This window comes from Ambystoma mexicanum, chromosome 7q, assembly GCF_040938575.1.
Source record: "Ambystoma mexicanum isolate Mex_15411 chromosome 7q, UKY_AmexF1_1, whole genome shotgun sequence".
NCBI classification, from domain to species: domain Eukaryota; kingdom Metazoa; phylum Chordata; class Amphibia; order Caudata; family Ambystomatidae; genus Ambystoma; species Ambystoma mexicanum.
The window spans coordinates 672,324,278-672,344,120 of NC_090941.1; positions in this window are offsets into that span (position 1 = coordinate 672,324,278).

The following is a 19,843-nucleotide window of genomic DNA, read 5'->3' on the forward strand; positions in this document are numbered from 1 at the left end:
GATTTTAGGGAAGTTGTCTATCTGCGCATCCTTCTGTGGCACTACCAGTGCGGCCATATTGATGTGCTCCAATGAGCAAACTCCTCCCCAGTTGGGTGCTAGCTTCTCGTATTCCTTGGAGCCAAACGCCCAACAGTGATGGATTAATACTGCTGTGCCAACGTTTATTGCTCAATGCTTTTCTGTGTACCTACACTCTGTTCTCTCCAGCCTTTACTGCACCGTCATTCTGGTAACATAATGCTGGTTTCTTCAGTGGTATTATGGGCATTGGTCCAGCTTCATTGTCTACCCAAGTGAGCAATTTGGTGCTTGCATCCCATTCTTTCAGGCACTTGTCATTTTCTCCTTGCGCTGTGTTTACCGGTGCCTGTACTATGGTGTGTGCTTTGCTACCTACTACTCCCTCTTTCCATCCCTCTGCTGTGTATACTTGGCCATACACAAACATCTGTGTTCTTTCCCAACATCCTGGTCCTTCTCCTATTTCCGTGAACCCCCTCTTCGGTTGTGGTCATTCTTTGTGTTATTGTTTTTGTTTCTCCTCTCTGTGGGCCATCAGTTATGTATTATATAGCCTATTCTAATTGCCAGTAATTATTCCTCATGTCAAGAGTCTTTATGCAACTGTCTTCATAGGACATCGTTGCCTTGGACATCCATCTCAATGTTTCTGTTTTCCTTTGAAATCATCGTCGGGTTGTAACCATGGATTGGTACATTAGGCATTGTGCTCTTGCTGCTGGTATTTCAGTTGCTATAAACGTTCTGGAGACACTCATGGGATAGGGGATTAGCAGCTCACACCAGTGGTTTCTTTACCTACTTTGGTTATGTGCTTGTGCCACAAATTGTTAGACACTTGATCAGTGTCGGTGAGATATAAGTCCACCCCACCTATGTCTGTATCAGCATTGTGATTACCTCTCTTTACAGTGCTTACAGTGCTCCCCTGTCCACCTGAGATGGGCGTTACATCTGCTAGAGTTGGGCTAATGTAAGTAGAAGACACAGCGGTAGCACTATATACAAGAGATATCCACCAAAAAAGGAAAGCAAAAACACCACTTGCTAATAAGAGACAAGACAAAATGAGCACTTATTAAATAACTGTATCCATTACCTGTGCTGCTTGGATCCTGATGCAGCTTGAAGATAACAGTTGCCCGCCTGAAATGCACAAAACTGAGCGGTAATGTATTAGTATTATATTAGCTCATGCCCCCATGTAGTCTGTCATGGCAAAAATGAATAGTTGTTCCCACAAAGCTTTCATTCTAGGGTTTCTGAGGACTGCAAGGACTGATGTGATTCCTCTTTCTAGTTATCAGTAAACTTGAGCCAGGTATGCTATGAAGACATGGAAATACACATTAGGATGTCGTGCCTGAGACCTGTTGGACCTTCTAATAAATTGGACAAATTGGCCCTGGGAAGTGTTAGGTTGGGGATCAGTGGGAAGCATGGAAGAAATGCAATAAAACAGTGGCACTTTCACGATTAATGTGTGCAGAAGGAAAAATAACAAACGGACAGTGTACCCTCACTCTGGATGTGTAGGAAGTCCTTGCCCTAACTCTGCTGCCCATGAGCGATTAACCATTGGGTGTCCCCTGCTCGGCAGTTCTGCTTCTGAATTGGCTCTTTGCTCTTCTTGCTGAGGATCGCTGGCCCTGTTGATGTCGGTGCCACTTGAGGCGACTGCTTTGTAAGGCTTAAAGTCACCAAGGTGATTTCAAACGTTCTTCCCAACCAGCTTGATGGCTCTCTCAATTATTAGTTCTACTGTGTGGGGGCCCGTGAACCGAAGGGCATCCCACTTGCGGGAAATGTTCCGCAGGAGAACCTGGTCTCCTGGGTATAAGGGTGGCTGCTTAAGTAAGTCCTTGTGGCTTTCAACGCTGTCTCCTTCTTCTATGGCTTCAGGCCTCTCCTGGTGTAATTGTATTTGCAGCTGGTGAGAAGTTAAAGAGGCACTAGCAATCAAGGAAGTTGTATACTCGTGAATTTCCTGACCCAATTCATCAGCCACATTCTCAGCATCCTTTATTGCCCTAGTAGGAGGAGCCAGGGGGAGTCGTATGCACTGTCCTGTCACCACCTCATGTGGGGTTAAATGGTGGTCAGACCTGGGTTTATTGCACAGTGAGAGCTAGGCTAGAGGGAGGTAATGCAGCCAGCTTTTGTTCAAACTCTTTTTCATTTTGGCTATAGCTTCTTTAAGCAAGTCGTTGAGGCATTCACACACCCTGTTCCATGTGGGTGATAGGCACAGGAGCATTTATGTTGGATTCCGAGCAAGGTTGTAATATGCTGGAAAATCTCATTGGTGAAGTGACGGCCATTGGCAGACCACAGGACCTCACACACAGCCCATCGTGGGAATATCTCCCGGACCAGGAATTTCCCCGCTCTAAGGGCGTCAGGATGGGAACAAGGGCCAGCCTCGATCCGATTGGAAAATGGACACACGACCACTATCGTATAACAACACCCTTAGCAGACTTGGATCATGTTGACATAGTCGACGTATAGATGTTGGAATGGACCCAATGGTCGAGGTATGGCTTCTTGTCATGGCCATGGACAAGGGGCCAGTCCTTCCTCATCCTCAGGGTCCAATTGGGCCCAGATCTGGTGCCTCTGGCGCCAGGCTCATGTTAAAGTGTGCCTTGCACACTCTGTGCCAATGGCAGGTGCAGTCTGGGCCGGGCGTGGCCGTAGAACAGCAGTGGAAGGCACGTGCCAGAGTCCCTGGGAAGGGCAAGGTGGAGTCAGTAGGCGGGGCTAAAGGGAGGGGCCTGAGCCAGCCTATATAAGGCCAACCCATTCACATGCCTTCGCTTCGCATTATTCTCCTTTCAGCAGCGTAACGCTCTCCGCTGTGCTTACCTGTGCATCACTGGATTCCTGCAGCTCCATTCCTGAAGACCTCTCTGAGGACGCTCCTTACCTGCTGCCAGCCGCTACATCACTGTGTGCACCTCTTACGGAATCCAGCTACTCCATCACTCAGGGCGCTCCTTACCTGCTGCCAGCCGCTACATCACTGTGTGCGCATCTTACCTGCATTCCAACACTGCCAGAGTCGTAGTCTTCATTTTACCTAATCCGGTTGCCCAGTTACCGGGAGCTCCTTTTCTCTCCATTTTCTCTGCGGTATCTTCATCCTGCAACCGCGACTCTTCATCGAGCATCCGGACGGCATTCTTCGCCGTCGGCCTGTACCTGCGAGGAAAGAAAGAACACAACACGTTAGAACTCATACGAATAACGAACGCTTGGACGCACCATACAAGAGACTAGAGTTTCCTTATAAAGACCAACTCACCTGTCACTGTTGAAACTCCATCAGTCTCTAGGGACTTCCCGGACCCTCCTCAGCTCCAATGTACTTCTTCGTACCTATGGGGATGGAATGAGAAATTGCAAGAATTATTATAGACAAAATACAGACAGTCTTTTCGAACAATAGTCATAACTAAAAGACTTACCTTCTAAGTGGATTGGTCACAGCTGGTCTGGATCAACACTTCCACGGACCAGTGAAGCAACTCCGTCCGTTCTACGCACCCCTGCTAGGATAAGCAGGACGGATAGCTCAACATTACAAAACAGGTGAGCTCATATGGGAAGGTGCTTGCACACTGTATTTTGGCACGAAAGGGTTGGGGGAAGTCATGATATAACCACTCCATTTTCATTGCCTCTCATCTTCACTCAAGGGTAACACCAGTTTCTCGAGCAGCAGGCCTAGCAGCAATCTAGACGGGGAGACGATTCCGAGGATCCAAGTCACGGAAGGGCTCCAACCGTGCCCCAACGCCCCCGCGGAGACCAGGTGAGCATAACACTTCTCTGACTACACTGAATGTATGACCTGCAGTAAATTGTTTACACACTAACCGATCATGAATTCGGCCACATGTTCCACCAAGTAAGGACAGAACCATGTTTCTCCAATATGAGCAGCAAACACCTCTTTCCCTTGTATGGGTTGGATAGTGTAGTTGTGTCAGTGTTAGGAAAGATTTCATATTTTAGGTAATTTTCCTTCCATGTGGCAACCCCCAAACTTTTTGCTGTTGTTTTACACCCTGATCTAGACTTTGCCAGAGAAGCGCAGCCTTCCACAGCACTCCTCTGGGCTTTTGCTCCATTCTGACGGGGAAACTGACATGCCCTTAAGACAGTCAGTACCGGGAAACGTTGTTTTCTGTAGTTCTTTTCTCATGTTGCAGCTTTTGCGCAACATGGCACAAGAGTGCACAGTAACTAACATTACCGCGCTCTTGGGTCTCTAGTCATTCTACAGGCCCTAGTAACTCTCGATGGATTTATAACGAACTGTGCAAGTATGTCACGGACGGGACTGGTGGCAGCGATCGTTTCTTTGTATTTTGAACTCCCTTTTGCTGTGTTAACCGCGCTTCTCGCGTTTGGCCAAAATGGGTGGCCTGGCTTCCAAAATGGCCATGCCACGAGGTTCTTTGTCCTGTCCGTTGACCGTCTTGCCCCTTCGCCTTCCCCAGGTCGAGCCGTCCCGGGGCCATCCTTATTTGGGCATGTACTTTCCCGCGAAACACAGATGCTTTTGCGGGCTTCTGCATGCCTTGTGTGTGCCTCCAGGATGTGGGCTGGGATGTCTGGTCCCAATACACATCCTGGGTGCCAGAGAGTCTAGTGTGTCTTGAATGCCTGGGACCACCGTGGTCCGTGATAGGTCCACGTATGGTGTGAGTGTTTTGTGAGCAGATCTCCCATTGGGTCCTCTCCGTTTTGGCACGAAGGGAACTCTGGATAAGAGGAGGCTGGAAACACCACTACCATGTCGATCTCCTGAGTTCTCACAAACGACGGATACAGGAGCCATGTATCCTGCAACTAAGAGGCTGAACCGAGGAATCGCTGGTGACCCGCTGAAGGACTGCTCCTCTGCACTGATGTCGCCCTGTGAGACCATTCTGCCTCTGATCGAACGAGAAGGCCTGTACTGGTACTTTGACCCTTTGGAATAGTGGGAACAACTATTCTCGGCATCTTCATCATCTCCTGCACGTAAGCCTTCGGAAGCGTCTCTGGGCCATCCAGTGGACTGACCAGCCTACCCAGGAGCCTTCCTCTGTCACCGCCGTCAGGTTGCTGCTGTATTCTGAGTCCTTGACACGCTCACACGATTCGTACACTTGGCATTCCCAGGTCTGAAGTGAGAAGTGTACATTGGGCTGAAATACACACAGCCGCTTCACTGCCCTGCTGTGGTAAAAATCTGTGCGGGTTCACTGCGTTTGGGTCATCCTCAACTCTAACTTCTGCTGCCGCGGAATCTACACGATGCCGAGACGTCCCCTGCTCGTATCTGAACCTGCCAGCACTGAAACTGACGTGGAGAAGCCTGGGTCTGCCTGCATCGGGGACCGGTGAGTAGCAACGCTAGGAACCGGTCGCCCTCCTGCAGTAGCCTGTAGCTTTTCCTCACTGTGTTAAACAGCACGCCTTTTCCGCACTCGCGCTCTGCTTCTGCCCGCCAGTGGTGGCCGCGCTTGAGTAGCAGAGATCTGTTCTCCCTCCTTTGTTCATCGCTCTGAACTGCCTGATTTCCTTGAAGAGACTCCCCTTGCCCAGTTGGCACCAACGTGTGCAGGTACTTTTGAGCACAAGGCTCCACTCTTCGTAGGGCTCGGACTTCCTTCTAGTTAGGTGGCCTCTGAAGGCGAACTGGGTCTAACGATTACTTGCACTGCCTGTTTTCCTCCCCATCTAGGTGGTCTGCATATTTTGTGCTTCTAACTCTTTAGACCCTTCGGTAATTGTATATATATTGTATTTGATTGTGATGTGTTGGTTTACTTGAGTTTTACCGTGATTCTTTACTATGGTCAATGTTACAAAGGCCTTGTAATAAATGTGTCTATATTTTTAATATGACGCCTGCTTGGAGTAATTTGTAAGCGTCCTTGCTTTGTGTGCTCATTGCGGGCTTTCAGTCACCCTCACCCCTCTTGAGACCTAGTCTTGACCGCCGCCATCGCTACCCTGATTGGTCTAGCTTGTCCAGAGGTTACCCTGTTCCAAGAAACTAGACTGGCCTTCTGAACCTCTGCCCCTCCAGGACAGAGTTCAGAAATCCATCTTAACAGTCAGTGCTGTGTGCAATAATGCAAGTGGCATGACCACCTTCCCTGTGTTGTTTTGCCGCCACAGGGCATCTGGGGCTACACCAGTATCTCAAACAGCAGGCCCAGCAGCAATCTAGACGGGGAGACCATTCTGAGGAGCAAAGTCACGGAAGGGCTCCAACCGTGCCCCAAAGCCCCTGCGGAGACCAGGTGAGCATAACACTTCTCTCACTACACTGAATGTATGACCTTCAGTATATAGTTTACACACTAACCGATCATGAGTTCGGCCAAGTGTTCCACCAAGTAAGGACAGAACCATGTTTCTCCAATATGAGCAGCAAACACCTCCTTCCCTTGTTTGGGTTGGATAGTGTAGTTGTGTCAGTGCTGAGTGCAATAATGCAAGTGGCATGACCACCTTCCCTGTGTTGTTTTGCCGCCATAGGGCATCTGCTGGAGACACTGTACATCCGCTCCTTTGCCACAGTTCCTTTTCCTCCCTCGGTGCAGCTCCCTGCAGCTCCATAATCTGTGTCACTGCTAATATGTTGTAACCCTCTTTTAGTGGCATAGTTCTTGCATGATCGTGCGCGTGTGATGAAGCCTCCATTTCTAAAATGTCCCCAAAGTAGGCGCCATGTTTGGCCTACGCATCTGCTGCTTCGTTACCCGTTGACATTTCACGATTGCTATTCGCTGTGGGAGATCTTTGACCACTACCAATCTGCCCAATAGGAGTGCGTGCTGCACCAGAGACCCATTACCACATCTTAAGCCCCTCCTCTTCCAATGTAACAGCCCAGAATGCACTGTGGATGTCCCACAGGCTGACTCAGAAAACATCATCACTTCCTTCTCCCTGCTGTGCTCCAATGCCAAATCTAGGGCCACTAATTCTGCTGCTTGTGCTGAGTAATGTGACGGCAGGAGTGCGCTCATCACTACCTCGCTTGTCCCGTCCTCTCTGTCTCACGATTGCTGTCCCTGTATGTCTTCCCCCAGTCATTTGGTCAATTGTTGAAGACCCGTCAATATAGAGCAAGTCTCCTCCCTCAAGTGTGTCCTCGTGTACTTTGCGAGTGTTGCTAAATTGTTCTAGGTTCGCTGTGCAGTCGTGTGCATAGTCACTGAGTAATTTCTACACTGTTGTTCTGTCTTGCTGCAAATCAATATGTCATCTACATACTGTATAACCATGCTCTTCATCTGTACGTTGCTTAAGTCCATTTGGAAAACCCTGTTGAAGATGGAAGGGGATTCAGAGTACCCTTGAGGAAGTATTGTATGTTTCCATTTCTTATTTCAATATCGAAATTAAGTTAAATCCCGTCAGTCTTGGTGTAATGGAATAGAGAGGAATGCATTCTTCAAATCTATAACCGTGAAGTATTCAGCTTCTGTGGGTATGCTACACAAAATTGTCTCAGGGTTCCGAACTAAAGGATATTCTGCTTCTACGATATGGTTAAGTGGGTGCAAGTCTTGTATAAAACACCATGACCCCCTATCGCCTTTTTGACATGGTGATTCTAATGGCACTAGGAAGCAATGGTCTCATAGATACCTTCATCTGCCTCTCTTGAAAGTGGGTATTGTTTAACTGGTGGCAGAATGGCTCCTGACGTTTGTTTTATCTTCACTGCTCCTATCCCCTTCAGAATCCCCACATCATAGGGACTTGTGGCAAATCCTCCTCGAGAAAGCTCGGCGGTGCCTTCAGCACCATGGCCATTCTCTGTGGTAAATACCTGTAATGTATTCTCACCCAATATATGAGGCTCATTTCAAACACCATCTCGTGATCTGATCTGTTGTCTTTGAATAGTTCTTTGTCTGTGTCTGTAGTCAACTTGTACCCTTCAGCTATGACAATCAATGTTCGCCATAGTCGCCCTGTGTCATCTATCCCATGCACTGCTATCCAGTAATCCCCCACGATCTCTACCTCTAATTCTAGTGGCTCTATCATCCCTTCTTTCTTATCCAAGGGTATCTCTGGCCTGAATAAGTACTCATTTGGAAGGTGCCACATTTTCCCCTGAATCCCTGGGAGTCATGCTATTATGATTTTTGAACAGCTCCTCGTCCACTGGCACCCCCTCTGTACCCTTTGTCCACAATAAGCTTAAATGATTTCCCTCACATTTAGAAGGTGTATCCCTGGTGTGGAGCACACTATCCCCTTGTCAGTGAATAAAATGGTCATGTTAAGTCTGCTCATGTCTCTCCCCAGTCGAGAATAGATAGATTGTGCTCCTCTATAGAATGTGCAATATCTTCTGTAAAAGTGACCACTTCCATCACCCCAGAGAATCCTTGAGCATTCATGCCATCGTATGAAATACTATATTTCCCTTCCTGGGTGCAGGATTTGGTCGCCTATCATCACCCCTATATGTGGTTCCTCCACAGGGTTGGTTGTAATTGATAGGATGGAACATATCAAGTCCGTAACATTCTGTTCCCCAGGAATGGGTTGGCCCCACTACAGTGACCCCCCCCCCCCAGTTTCCTAATGGGAGTCGTTGTCATGGAGTCTGTGCGTGCCACTGTCCCTTTGTTTGGTTGTGTGCTGTTCTGCATCCATGGTAATTGCTGTGCCATGTATGCATTTTGTGTGTTACCCTGCATCTGTGGCATCTGTGGTGCCTGAAAATACCACTGCATAGGCGCTTGCATTTGTGGTTCCTGTTTCATGGGCTGGTGTGTCTGTGGGTATGCATTCAGTGTCTGTCCTTGTTGTGGTGTCTGGTCCTGAGTGATATACTCGTTCTGTTCCCCCTGGTAGGCTGGTTGGTATTGCATTCCCCCATTCTGTTGCGCCCCTCACCTGCTTCTGTGCACCCTTGAGATATGCCCGACACACCCAGCATTGGGGAAGTTCCCTCACCTGCCTCTGGAACCCCCCAGAAAACCCCTCTGTGCCCACTGCTTTTGCTGCCCATATCTCCAGTACCCCCTTTGATTCTGCTGCATCTGATGCCCCTACCTGAATCCTCTGGGTAGCCCCCCCTCTTCCTCGAAACCCATGAACCCCCCACAGGCGATGGTGCGTACTGCATCTGTGGTGCCCCCTGTCCTCCTGTGTTTGTCAATACTGCCCCTTTCCATGGCATATTTATTAACTTCGCCTCGTCCTTTCTTTCATCATGCTTTTTCCTTGCGTTCTCTTGCGTTAACCTACAGTAGTGTACTATCGTGAGCTGTATTTCTGACCAAGGCTTTGCGTCCATTCCCAAAAATTTCTTCAGTTTCCTTTGCACCTGTTCTGGCAACCATTGGCATAATATGTAGTAGAATAATGCTACTGTTTTGTCCCATGGGTCTCGTGTTTCAAGGTGCCAAAGCTTCTCAATCGTCTGAATGTAGTTTAAATAGCCTTTGTCTTCCCCCTTTTTGTGTGCCATTGTCAAGAATGGCACTCTGTCAAGAGTGGCACAGGGTTCCCAGGTAGGTTTTGGGTGGCTGTGCTGAAGCAAGGTAGCAGATAAGCACACACAGCAGGAAGTTCAACAAGAAAGAAGAGTATGAAACTGTAGTTGTGAGCCAAAAGGGGCGAAAGATACAAAGGTACAAACAAACTGGATTCCCTCTTGGGGTGTATGCTAAAATGGGAAAGAGTGTTCCACAAACCTTAGGAAACTCCAGCCTTCTGCACAGATTGCTATAACAGAGGCCCACGCTGTATGCTCAAGGCTGGGAACAACAGCAGTGGGTGTCTGTAACACTGAAAACGCGACAAGGGAAGGGGCAGAGGTTGCCTGCCGGAAACCAACAGGCAAGCTCTGTACAAAGGGATTACATAAGACACATGAGAAGACAAGAACAGATATATCCAGCGAAAAGGAAGTCAATGAGCAATCTAGCAGAAGGAAATGAAGGAAAGGCAGTTAGACTGAAGTAGATAACCTAAGGTGGAGTACAGAGGACTCAAGGAAGAGAACAAGGGAGCAGCAGTCAGGAAAACAGAAGGGCTGCAAAGTAGGAAGCAGGTGTGCAGTCAAGAGTGGCACTAGGTGCAGGAAAACTGTAATGGACTGCGGAAGACTGTAGTAGGCTGCAAGGCAGGGAGTCCAGAAGAACAGGACAGAGAGAGATTAGTAGTAGGCGACAAACAGAGAGCCCAAAAGAATAGGGCCGCGAGGTAGGGAGCCCAGAGGAGCAGGGCCGTAGGCAGCTAAGTGTAAAACAGGCTGTAAGGCAGATGAGTGTAGCAAGCCGCAAGGCAGGGAGCCCAGAGGACAAGGGCTTGGAGACAGCAGAGGGTTGCAAGCTGCAAGGTAGGGAGCCCAGAGAACAAGGGCTGTAGGCAGCCGGAGTGAGGCAGGCTGCAGAGCAGGGAGCCAAGAGGACAAGGACTGTAGGCAGCTGGAGTGAGGCAGGCTGCAGGGCAGAGAGCCCAGAGGACAAGGACTGTAGGCAGCCGGAGTGAGGCAGGCTGCAAGGCAAGGAGCCCAGAAGAGCAGGGCAGCAAGGAGTGAGCCCAAAGGAGCAGGGCCACTGACTGTAGAGGGCTGCAGAGGACTGTAGTAGGCTGCAAGGAAGGAAGCCCAGAGGACAAGGGCTGTAGGTAGAAGGCAGCGGAGCAAGATCGGCTGCAAGGCAGGGAGCCCGTAAAGGGCACTGGATCAAAACAGGATAATGCAGCAACAGGAACATACAAAGTAGAGGGTCAAGGCAAACAGGAGCGGGGAAATCTCAAGATGCAAGACACTGTGCTCCTGCAGGCAGCTGCTTATATACAGCCCTGCCCTGTTCTGAGGCAGGCTAATTGACAGCAGCTGGAGCAGCACACCTGAAGACAATCTGCCTCCTCCCTCTCTGGTCCTGAGCAGGTGGAAGCAGCACTGGCCTCTAGGGCTTCTGGGGATTGTGGTCCCAATAATGATGAATGAGAATAGCCAGGAATTGAGGACTTTAGCCAGGTGCATTATGGTAAATGTAGTTAATTGAATAAAATAAGAAAGAACCAAAGTTGAGCAAATGGAAATAAAAGACCAAAGCGTGAATAGGAGTTGTTCAAAGAGTATTAGAAGGATCAATGAGTACCAAGTAGTCCATGATGGTTGCCAATGCGTGCGCCAGCGGCGCGGGCATGACAGCCATAATCGCACTAATGTCTGACGTGTATGGGTACTATGTCCATAGAGCTTGCATATGGCCGCTCAGCAGTTAAAAAATGTACTGTGTTCTGGGTGGTTACTCCTGGGTGCCCCGCCCTTCCCCATACATCATCAGCGGCTACCCTAAGGATCACCACTAGTAGCCCCTTTACATCTCCCACTACTAATTTCTGTCCTGCAGTCATCCTTTCCATTTCATATATCCATTTACCTGCACCCGCAGTTAATGAGGGTAGCCTGCACCTCAGGTTTTCCTTTTCTATGTGCTTCCATGGTATGCACCGAGGTCTCCCCCTTCCCTTTTCTAGGATTGGCAACTGTGTGAACTCGAACTCACCAATCACCCCTCGTCTCAGCATGATCTGACTATCCGGTCTCTCTGCGTCTTTAATGCCAGTACATGCCTTTGCCGGCGCCCCCTTCCTTCGCCCTGGAAGGTCTCTAAGCCTCTGCACATATGGGATCAGGTCATCCATACTGCGTGATGTATCTCTGGACTGTTATGATCAATCGTCCTTGTCACCGCTAAATCCCCCTGTGTCTTTCCCTACTTCCCATGTCACGCTTCTCTCTATGCGCTCCCAGTCAATTGATGCCTGGGTCGCCCTCTGCCCTCATCCTCACTTCCCTCTGCGTCCCCGTCTGAGCCAGTGTCCATGTCACTGTTGAAATCGTCCATGAAGCTCAGCCTCCTAGAGGTCATGTCTTCGCTGAGCTTGCCTTCAAAGTCCATCAAGTCCCAATCAAATCCCTGCTACCCCTTCTCCTGAAGTACCCCACATCTGTCCTGTCCGATGGAATGGTACGCCTATCCTGTATGGTACCGCGGTCTTTCTCCGTTCACCTGCCTACTCCCACTTTGTCATCTAACGTGCCCATTCCCCACTTTATTCTTGTGTCTCTCACTGCACACTCCTCCTCCTCCTTGCATTTGCACTCCCTTACGAGTCACTCTATTTCCCACTTTCTCCGTTCCCTTCTCACTAAAACTTGATTTTCCTTCTCGTCTTCCTCCCTTTGCCTCTCTAGCACTCCGAGCACCTTCCCCCTCCTCATCACTCGCTGCTCCCGCTCTTTCTCCTCTTCCCTTTGCTTGTGTCTTTGCGCTCTCGCGACCCTCTTCTTCCTTCTCCTTTCTTTCTACTTCTTCCATCCTTTATCTCCAACCATTCTCGCGCTTCACTGCTCCTCTTATCACCCTCTATTTCTTTAGTCACCCCTGCAGATTCTCCTGTTGTCTTCCCATCCAATTTCAGGACTAACTGCACTCCTACCCATTTTTTTGATGGTATGCCCTCTAGCCCCTCCTTGGTGCTCGTCTGTCCCTCGCTGCATGCTCCCTTCCCACCATATGTCTGTCTGATCCCTTTCTGCCCCTCCTCCTTGGTATATGGTAGAGGTTGAAATAATGGATTTGTGTACCCCTCTACTGCCTTTAGCTCCAATATAGGCTATATATCCCTGCGCCTCTGCTGCAGCCCCTTCTTTCTTGTTCTCATGAGGAGGTGGGGGAGCAGGGGTTGAGGGTGCTGCAGCTGTCTCCTGCTGGCTCAGAATCCATTGATGCCTCGCTACTTCTCCCTCGTCCTCCTGGAACATTTTCCAGAGTTTTAATATTACCATACGATTAGCCAATTTTTTCCCCTTATAGGTTTCTTGTATATGTGTCTTTAATTGTTGCTGCACATTTTTGGAGAAACTTCTGCATTGTGGCCATGGCTTAGTCAACTTACCCTCTGTGCTTTTCGTCCATTCCAAGCTCTATTTTCAAATCCTGTCCTTATATCGTGGAAGGACCTTACATAGGTGCTGTAGTGGCGTATCCCCCAAACCTCCCTTGATGCATTGCTTTTATACTTACTTGACCTCAAGTTGAGGCTTTCAACACTCCGTTATTACACAAGCACAATGAACATTTTCAACTCAGATTTATGAATGTCACAAATACCAGTTCTCAACAATTCTTCTCAAGCCTCTCTGCCTCCAAAATAACCTGTCAGGCTTCTCCGCTCACCGCCCTTCTGCAACTCTTTCCGCCTCCTCACTCACACCCACCAATCTCACGCTTGCGCCCTCCGCGCACCTCCACCGAACACCCTCCTCTGTCAATTTTAAGTTTCTCAACACCAACTTCTAAAAACCATCATGCTCTCAGAGTCTAGTGCACAGACCTGATGGGTGATGTCACCACTTCACTAAACAAGAGTGCTAGAGATCTCTTACAATGCTCACAATGCTAATGTCCCATTACACAATCCCAACATGAACCCACAGCTGTCTTCCTGCCTCCTCCCAGGGGATAACAATATTTCTTGTGTTAAATATGTACCTACAGCATTGCTGTGCCGGTAAAAAGCCTCCTCAATTCTTAAACAAAAGAAAACCTTCCACAAACTGGACCAGCTCTCTTCGCTAAGCCTTTACACACAGATATCATCATTCATGGCCCGATCTAAAACACCCAATTCACAGGGAATCCAATATTGACATTACTTCTGCCATCCGTGCCCTTAAGTCAATAGGGTAGGTTATTCACCAGAACCTTTTCCCACAAAATCGAATGCGCCCTAATCACAGAAATGACATCTACCTCCACTCCTTTCCCCACTATGCTTCACAATACTCAACACTACTAGACAATGATAAAAAATACTCCAAAGATACTCAACAATACTCATTACCACCTCGCACCCACTGTTACTTTCCCACTCCCCTTAGTTGCGGTGTGGCTCAGTTAATACTTACACTCCGTGATCCATTGACGACACAGTTCGACTACTGGCTCCCCCAAAGTTGCCACGCCACACTTCTGGTGTGCTGGACTCCTCACGGACCGCAGACAGGATATTTCCAAGTTGGCTTCTTACGTCCTTTGTACTGGGGTGTACACCCCATCAGACTCTACTTCCGCATGGTGCCCGCAGCCCTTCAGGCGCTGCTGCGGAAGAGGCGGCCTATGCCTAACGGGCATAGTAAACCATCACTCTGTTACCAACTTGTTGGTGAGGTCTTATATGCCAGAGGTCTGGGGGTTATTACGAGCCTACCCATTCAGCTCCCAGGGACCAACAACCCTTCCCGCAGAACGAACGGAGGACTCAGCCAAGGGCAAGTTAGAACAGTTGTTTATTACTAAAATCAACAGGGATCATACAGGACATTCAAAAATCTCCAGAGTCACCACTCCCAAACCTGTGTCAAACCTTTTTGTTGCAAAGTAACGTCACAACATGGGCCCTTCCCTGAAAAACTATCCCACTTACTGGTTGGGTGATCGGAGTGATATACCATATAGATTGCCTGCATGGATCTGAGTTAATTGACCCTCTAATGTCAGGTGGCTGACCTGCCCCAAGAAACTATAAATTATTTTGTTGCAGGGTCGCAGGATTACCATTGGCCCTTGCTCTCTGCCATCCACCCCTGGATTTCTGTCCCCTGATTGGCTGGAACTGGTCTCCCCATGCCTGAGACCCAGCTCTGTACTCAGCGCTGTGTGCACCTCTTCAAGGTAATGAGAATGACTATGTCTTCCCAATGTATCTGTTAGCAGTACCAATTTTGCCTATGAGAGTCCTCTCCACTTTGCAACATTGTTAAGTTCATGTGTCGCTTCATGTCTGTGCTGCTGAGAACTGTTAGTCTTCCCACCGCGGGTGAATAACCATTGTCTAGCTCGGCCACATCAAGTGGTTGGGGACCATGAAATTGAGCTCTTCTGGTCTGCAATTTATGAGGATTTATTCTGTTTTTCTGCAGAGGGGCCCTTGTCGTTTTAAGTTTGGAATGTGCTGCTTGTCTCTGACCTTGTCTGCGAGCCCTGTGATCCTTGTTATACTTTTAGTATGATGTCTACAAATCTATACCATGCTTCATTTTCCAGAGGTTAGTCGTATTTGGTCCTTCCAGGCTCCTCATGTGATCCTGTAGTTCCATAAGGTTAGTTGCCATAAGCATATTGAGATGTTGGCTTTTAGGGGGCTAGTCGGTTAGGCGACACTTGTCCTGTTTGACTTGAAGATCACTATTTAGTCACACAGTTTTGTTACAATTCAACGTTCCACTTTTGATGTTGCGTCTTTTCCGACCCAAAGCAAGTAAATTAAAATCATATCTGAAGGATACGACAGATGTAATTCTCAAACTAAAAACTGTAGAATGGAATAGTGATTACAAATTAGCAAGCCTGGACGTGAAAGCACTATATACATCCATACATCATCAGTAGGCAATAAAGACTGTGGACTATTCATTCAAGGACGACTCAGCATCCATGTATCAACAAATATAAATGATAAAGGAAATGCTCAAACTAACGCTTGACTTCAACATCTTCAACTTTAATAACTGCTTCTATAAACAGGTAAAAGGGGTAGCCATGGGCACATAATATGCCCCAGCCATGGCCAATCGTTTTATGGGCCTTTTTGAGGACAAAGTCATATATCAAGATGAAACATGTGGCAACAAATTGATATAATGGATGCGGTTTATCAACGACATTCTAATCATTTGGAAAGGAACAGAGGATCAATTTAAAGAATTTACGGACAGAATTAAAACCAATTCAGTATTTCATTTACTGGGACATGTGATCCGGAATCAATACATTTCCTAGATTTCACAATCTATGTGGAAAATAACAGACTAAGTACACAAACTTTCATGGAAAGAAAATGGAAGTGAATTCCACACTTCATGCTAAGAGTTGCCACCAAAGATCAACATGCCAACAGGTGAATTTGTGCGAGCATGAAGAAACTGTTTGGCACAAAATATTTTCGACCAACAATGCAAACTTCTTAAATTCAGATTTCTTGAAAGAGGTTACATGGAAGAATGTGTTAAATGGGCATACACGAAGTCTAAAGCTTTGATACAAGAGCAAACACTAGTACCCAGCAGCAAGAAGAAACATTCTGAGCAACAATCAAAAGTGGGCTTTGTGACCAGGTTCATCAGCAATAATCAGATTAACAAAATCCTGACAAGACACTGGCGTCTCTTGAAACTGGATGAAAATATCAGAAACCATGTGGACGATAGACCTAAAATCATTTTCAAGAAAGCAGAAACACAAACGTAGCCCTTCACTGCTACCAGACCTCAAAGGCTCAACTAACAGGACCTGTTTAAAACCGCAGAATTTAGGTTTTAGTAAATGTGCCGATTGTACCATGTGCAAATATACACATGAAAAAACTAGCAAATTTACAGACAACCGTGGACAAGAGATCAAGATAAAACATGTAATAAATTGTAGAACCAAGTACGTAGTGTATGGTATCCTATGTATATGCACATAATTATACACAGGTAGTACCATTAGGGAACTGAGAACTCACATCAGAGAACATCTGGCGAAGATAGGCAGTCGGGACCCACGACTTCCCCTGGCTGCTCATTGGCAGGAGACACATCAAATGGAAAATAAATCAGGCATTAGATTCATCGGTCTTCGGCAAGTCTCAATTGGCAAAAGAGGTGGCAACAGAGAAAAAGCACTCCGACAGGCCAAAGCCCGAATGTAAATGTAATACTACCGTCATGGGCCTGAATTCAGACAATGAAATGGTGTCCTTTTTGTAGTAACTTCCATGCATTGTTTTGATTGTAGAACAGGAGGAAAATATCACAGTTGTATGTAAACACACCACACCAGATTTCTGTTTCTCAATAAAACGCCCACTGTGACGAGGGGACACTCCACCCCAGAACATTACCAACATAACGAATGTTATTAATCATATTCACATACTCATAGACCCCTAAGGGGAACTTTTAATCTTATCCATTTACTCTTATGATAGATTCGCTTCTCTTGAATTAAATGGCCAAATGCTCATTTATTATCTTGTTAAATACTGTCAGATTATTATTTTTTCAAAAAATAAGCACAAGCCTGAAACTGATTATACAATGTATTTCCGTTGATTATTGGGATTGCTGCCATAGGGAATTATACCAAATGAGTTATTTGGTTGCCCAAAAAATGGCGACCGAAGAAACATGGTGACAGTAGAAACTAGCAAGGGACTTAAGCTTCGGCATTGCTATACCAACGCATAGCAATGATTAACCACACGAAAGACGCCACTCACGCCCGAGTTACAGCCGACGCGTGAGACCATGCACCTCATCAACCTAGGTAGGAGACCGTCTACATTTATCTAAATATGTAGAACCTTCCAACAAACACCGGCCTAGCAGACTGATCGAGCTGGAACTAAGTTGTACAGTGTGCGAGCGCTTCTGCCTAAACCACGTTTTTTTCAAAATGCGCACAAAATGTTATATACAGAAAAGGCCTCTATTAGTGGATTGGGGAACAGGAAACTAACTTTGAATCATAGTAAAATATGGAGGAATCCCCTTTAGGCGGGCGCAATGATTTAACAATATTTGACCAGGCTGACGATTCACTGCGATATGCAATATTATTCAGAAAATAAATATCTGCTAACGTGATTAACTGATTGTGAATACACATCAACGGTTAACTACCTTTGACAATATGAAATGTAACTGAATAGGCTTTATGCTTAACTCACCCACAGGGATTTAACCCTTTAAAATCTGAACTACCCATGAGGATCCTACTCTAGACTACTAAGCAAGGTAAATAAGTAAATCTAATACCTTACTTTGGAAGTAATTTATGGAACAACCAACAGATAATTTATAATTCAGACTATTTAGGAATGTGAACTAAACATCATCTAAAAAATTGTGGGTTTTTTGTTTGCCTCCTCTCAAATTATTATATTATGTTCTTTTCTCCAAAACCCCAAAGTCCTCCCTTACACCAACCCCTCATCTCTGTTTTTTGAAAAAAATATTCTTCCAAAAAAATGTAGTGATGTAACAAAATGCTTATGTATTGTTCATTTTGTTTTCACTTCATTTATGTATTTTGTATAACGTAATATTTGAATGTCTTCAGTTACAAAATTAAAGCATGAGCCCTGATTTGAGAAAGGTGCCGTGAGCCGAAACACGTGTCATCTAAGGGCAAAACTATGACAAATTAAATTCACTTTGGAGGAAATTAACTGGCGCATATCTTATATCTGAGTGTGTACACTAATAGTTGCCATAAGCATCTGCAAGCTTGCTCTGCATTTCTTTGTTGCCTTGCGTTCAACGTTTCTGCACTTAGCTTATGAAAAAAATGATAAAAGCTTCTGACGTGTATCTGTCCTCCATCTACAGAACTGTGTAAGCATGTTCTTTGTGTATTCACGTGTGTGTTTGTTGTAATGAAGGCATGGTATCTAAGTAAGACAGACACAAGTGACTACAGGTCAAGGGTGTTTATTGAACTTTCAAAGAGGTGCGAAAAATCCCTATCTAAACCTAAATCTCAGATGGGAGCAAGCTACGACCATCAAATAATAAAGAATGCAGTCCTAGTGGAGTTGTGTCAAACAAAAAAGGGTCTATACTAAAAAAACGATTGCCAATCCTTACTACTAGCTACAAATCATGTGGGGGCATAGTAAAAAAAAAAAAAAGAAAGAAGTGTTCACAAAGTGATAATCAGGATACTTGGGCCGTTGACCTCCCTTCCCCACGTTTTCAGCACGGGAAATGGCGGTTCTCTCGGAGCAAGGTGCACACTCTATTGTCTGCGGTACGAGGATATAATGGCAGTTCCAATGTCAGGGCATTCTGTGTTTAAGTCCCTTTTCCATCAAAGTCTCTTGTTTTAGAGGGCCTGATGTGCAAATAAAATGTAGAAAGTTCCTTTCTTCTTGTAACTAAATGATTTTAGAGGTTTCTCCCTGGATCCTCCTCAGCCTGGCTCAGATCCCCTTTTCTTGTAATGCCAAAACTATTCCTTCTTTAGTGACCAGCGGTTCACACCGGCTCCCCCTCAGCTGGGCTCAGATCCCTCTACATGTTCAACTAGTCCCCCTCAGCTGGTCTCAGAACAATTGTAAGTTCCACACTTATCGAAGACTTTCAATTGTGCACAGGTTTTTGTTGGGTTTGTCACAGGACCACTTTGATTCAAAGTTTCTTTCCGACGACGTATTTCTCATAGTTGGATACTCAACAGAGACCTTCGATTGAGCACCGTCTCCGGTGCCAGACCAATCTGTATTTGGCATCTGATTTAGCTTTGAACAGTGCATTCACTCCCTAAGCTTCCAATTTTTTGCGCTTCTTAACACATGCACTTCAGACACAGGGCCTCATCACGAGTTGGGCGGTAACACTGGCGCTAATGGCGCTGATGTTATAAGGCCTGCCGCCAAACCCACTAGTGCTTTTAGCGCCGGATCACGGGTTTGGCGGAATGGGTATTGCCCATTCCCTATTGAGCCCATTTGGGAATTCCCCATTCCCCATTGGGCTCAATGGGGAAATGTCATGCTTTTACCGCCGGCGGATTTCCCACCGGCAGTAAAAGCGCTGAAAATCGGCGAAATCTCGGTGGATTTCCCTCCAGCTCAGAGCTGGGGGGAAATTAGCCAAAGCCGTGATTTGGCAGACCCTTAAATCCAGTGGTAACAGCGCTACTGCCGGATTTAAGGGCTACCGCCGAACTCGTGATGAGGCCCACAGTGCTTTGTAGAATTCTTCATACAATGT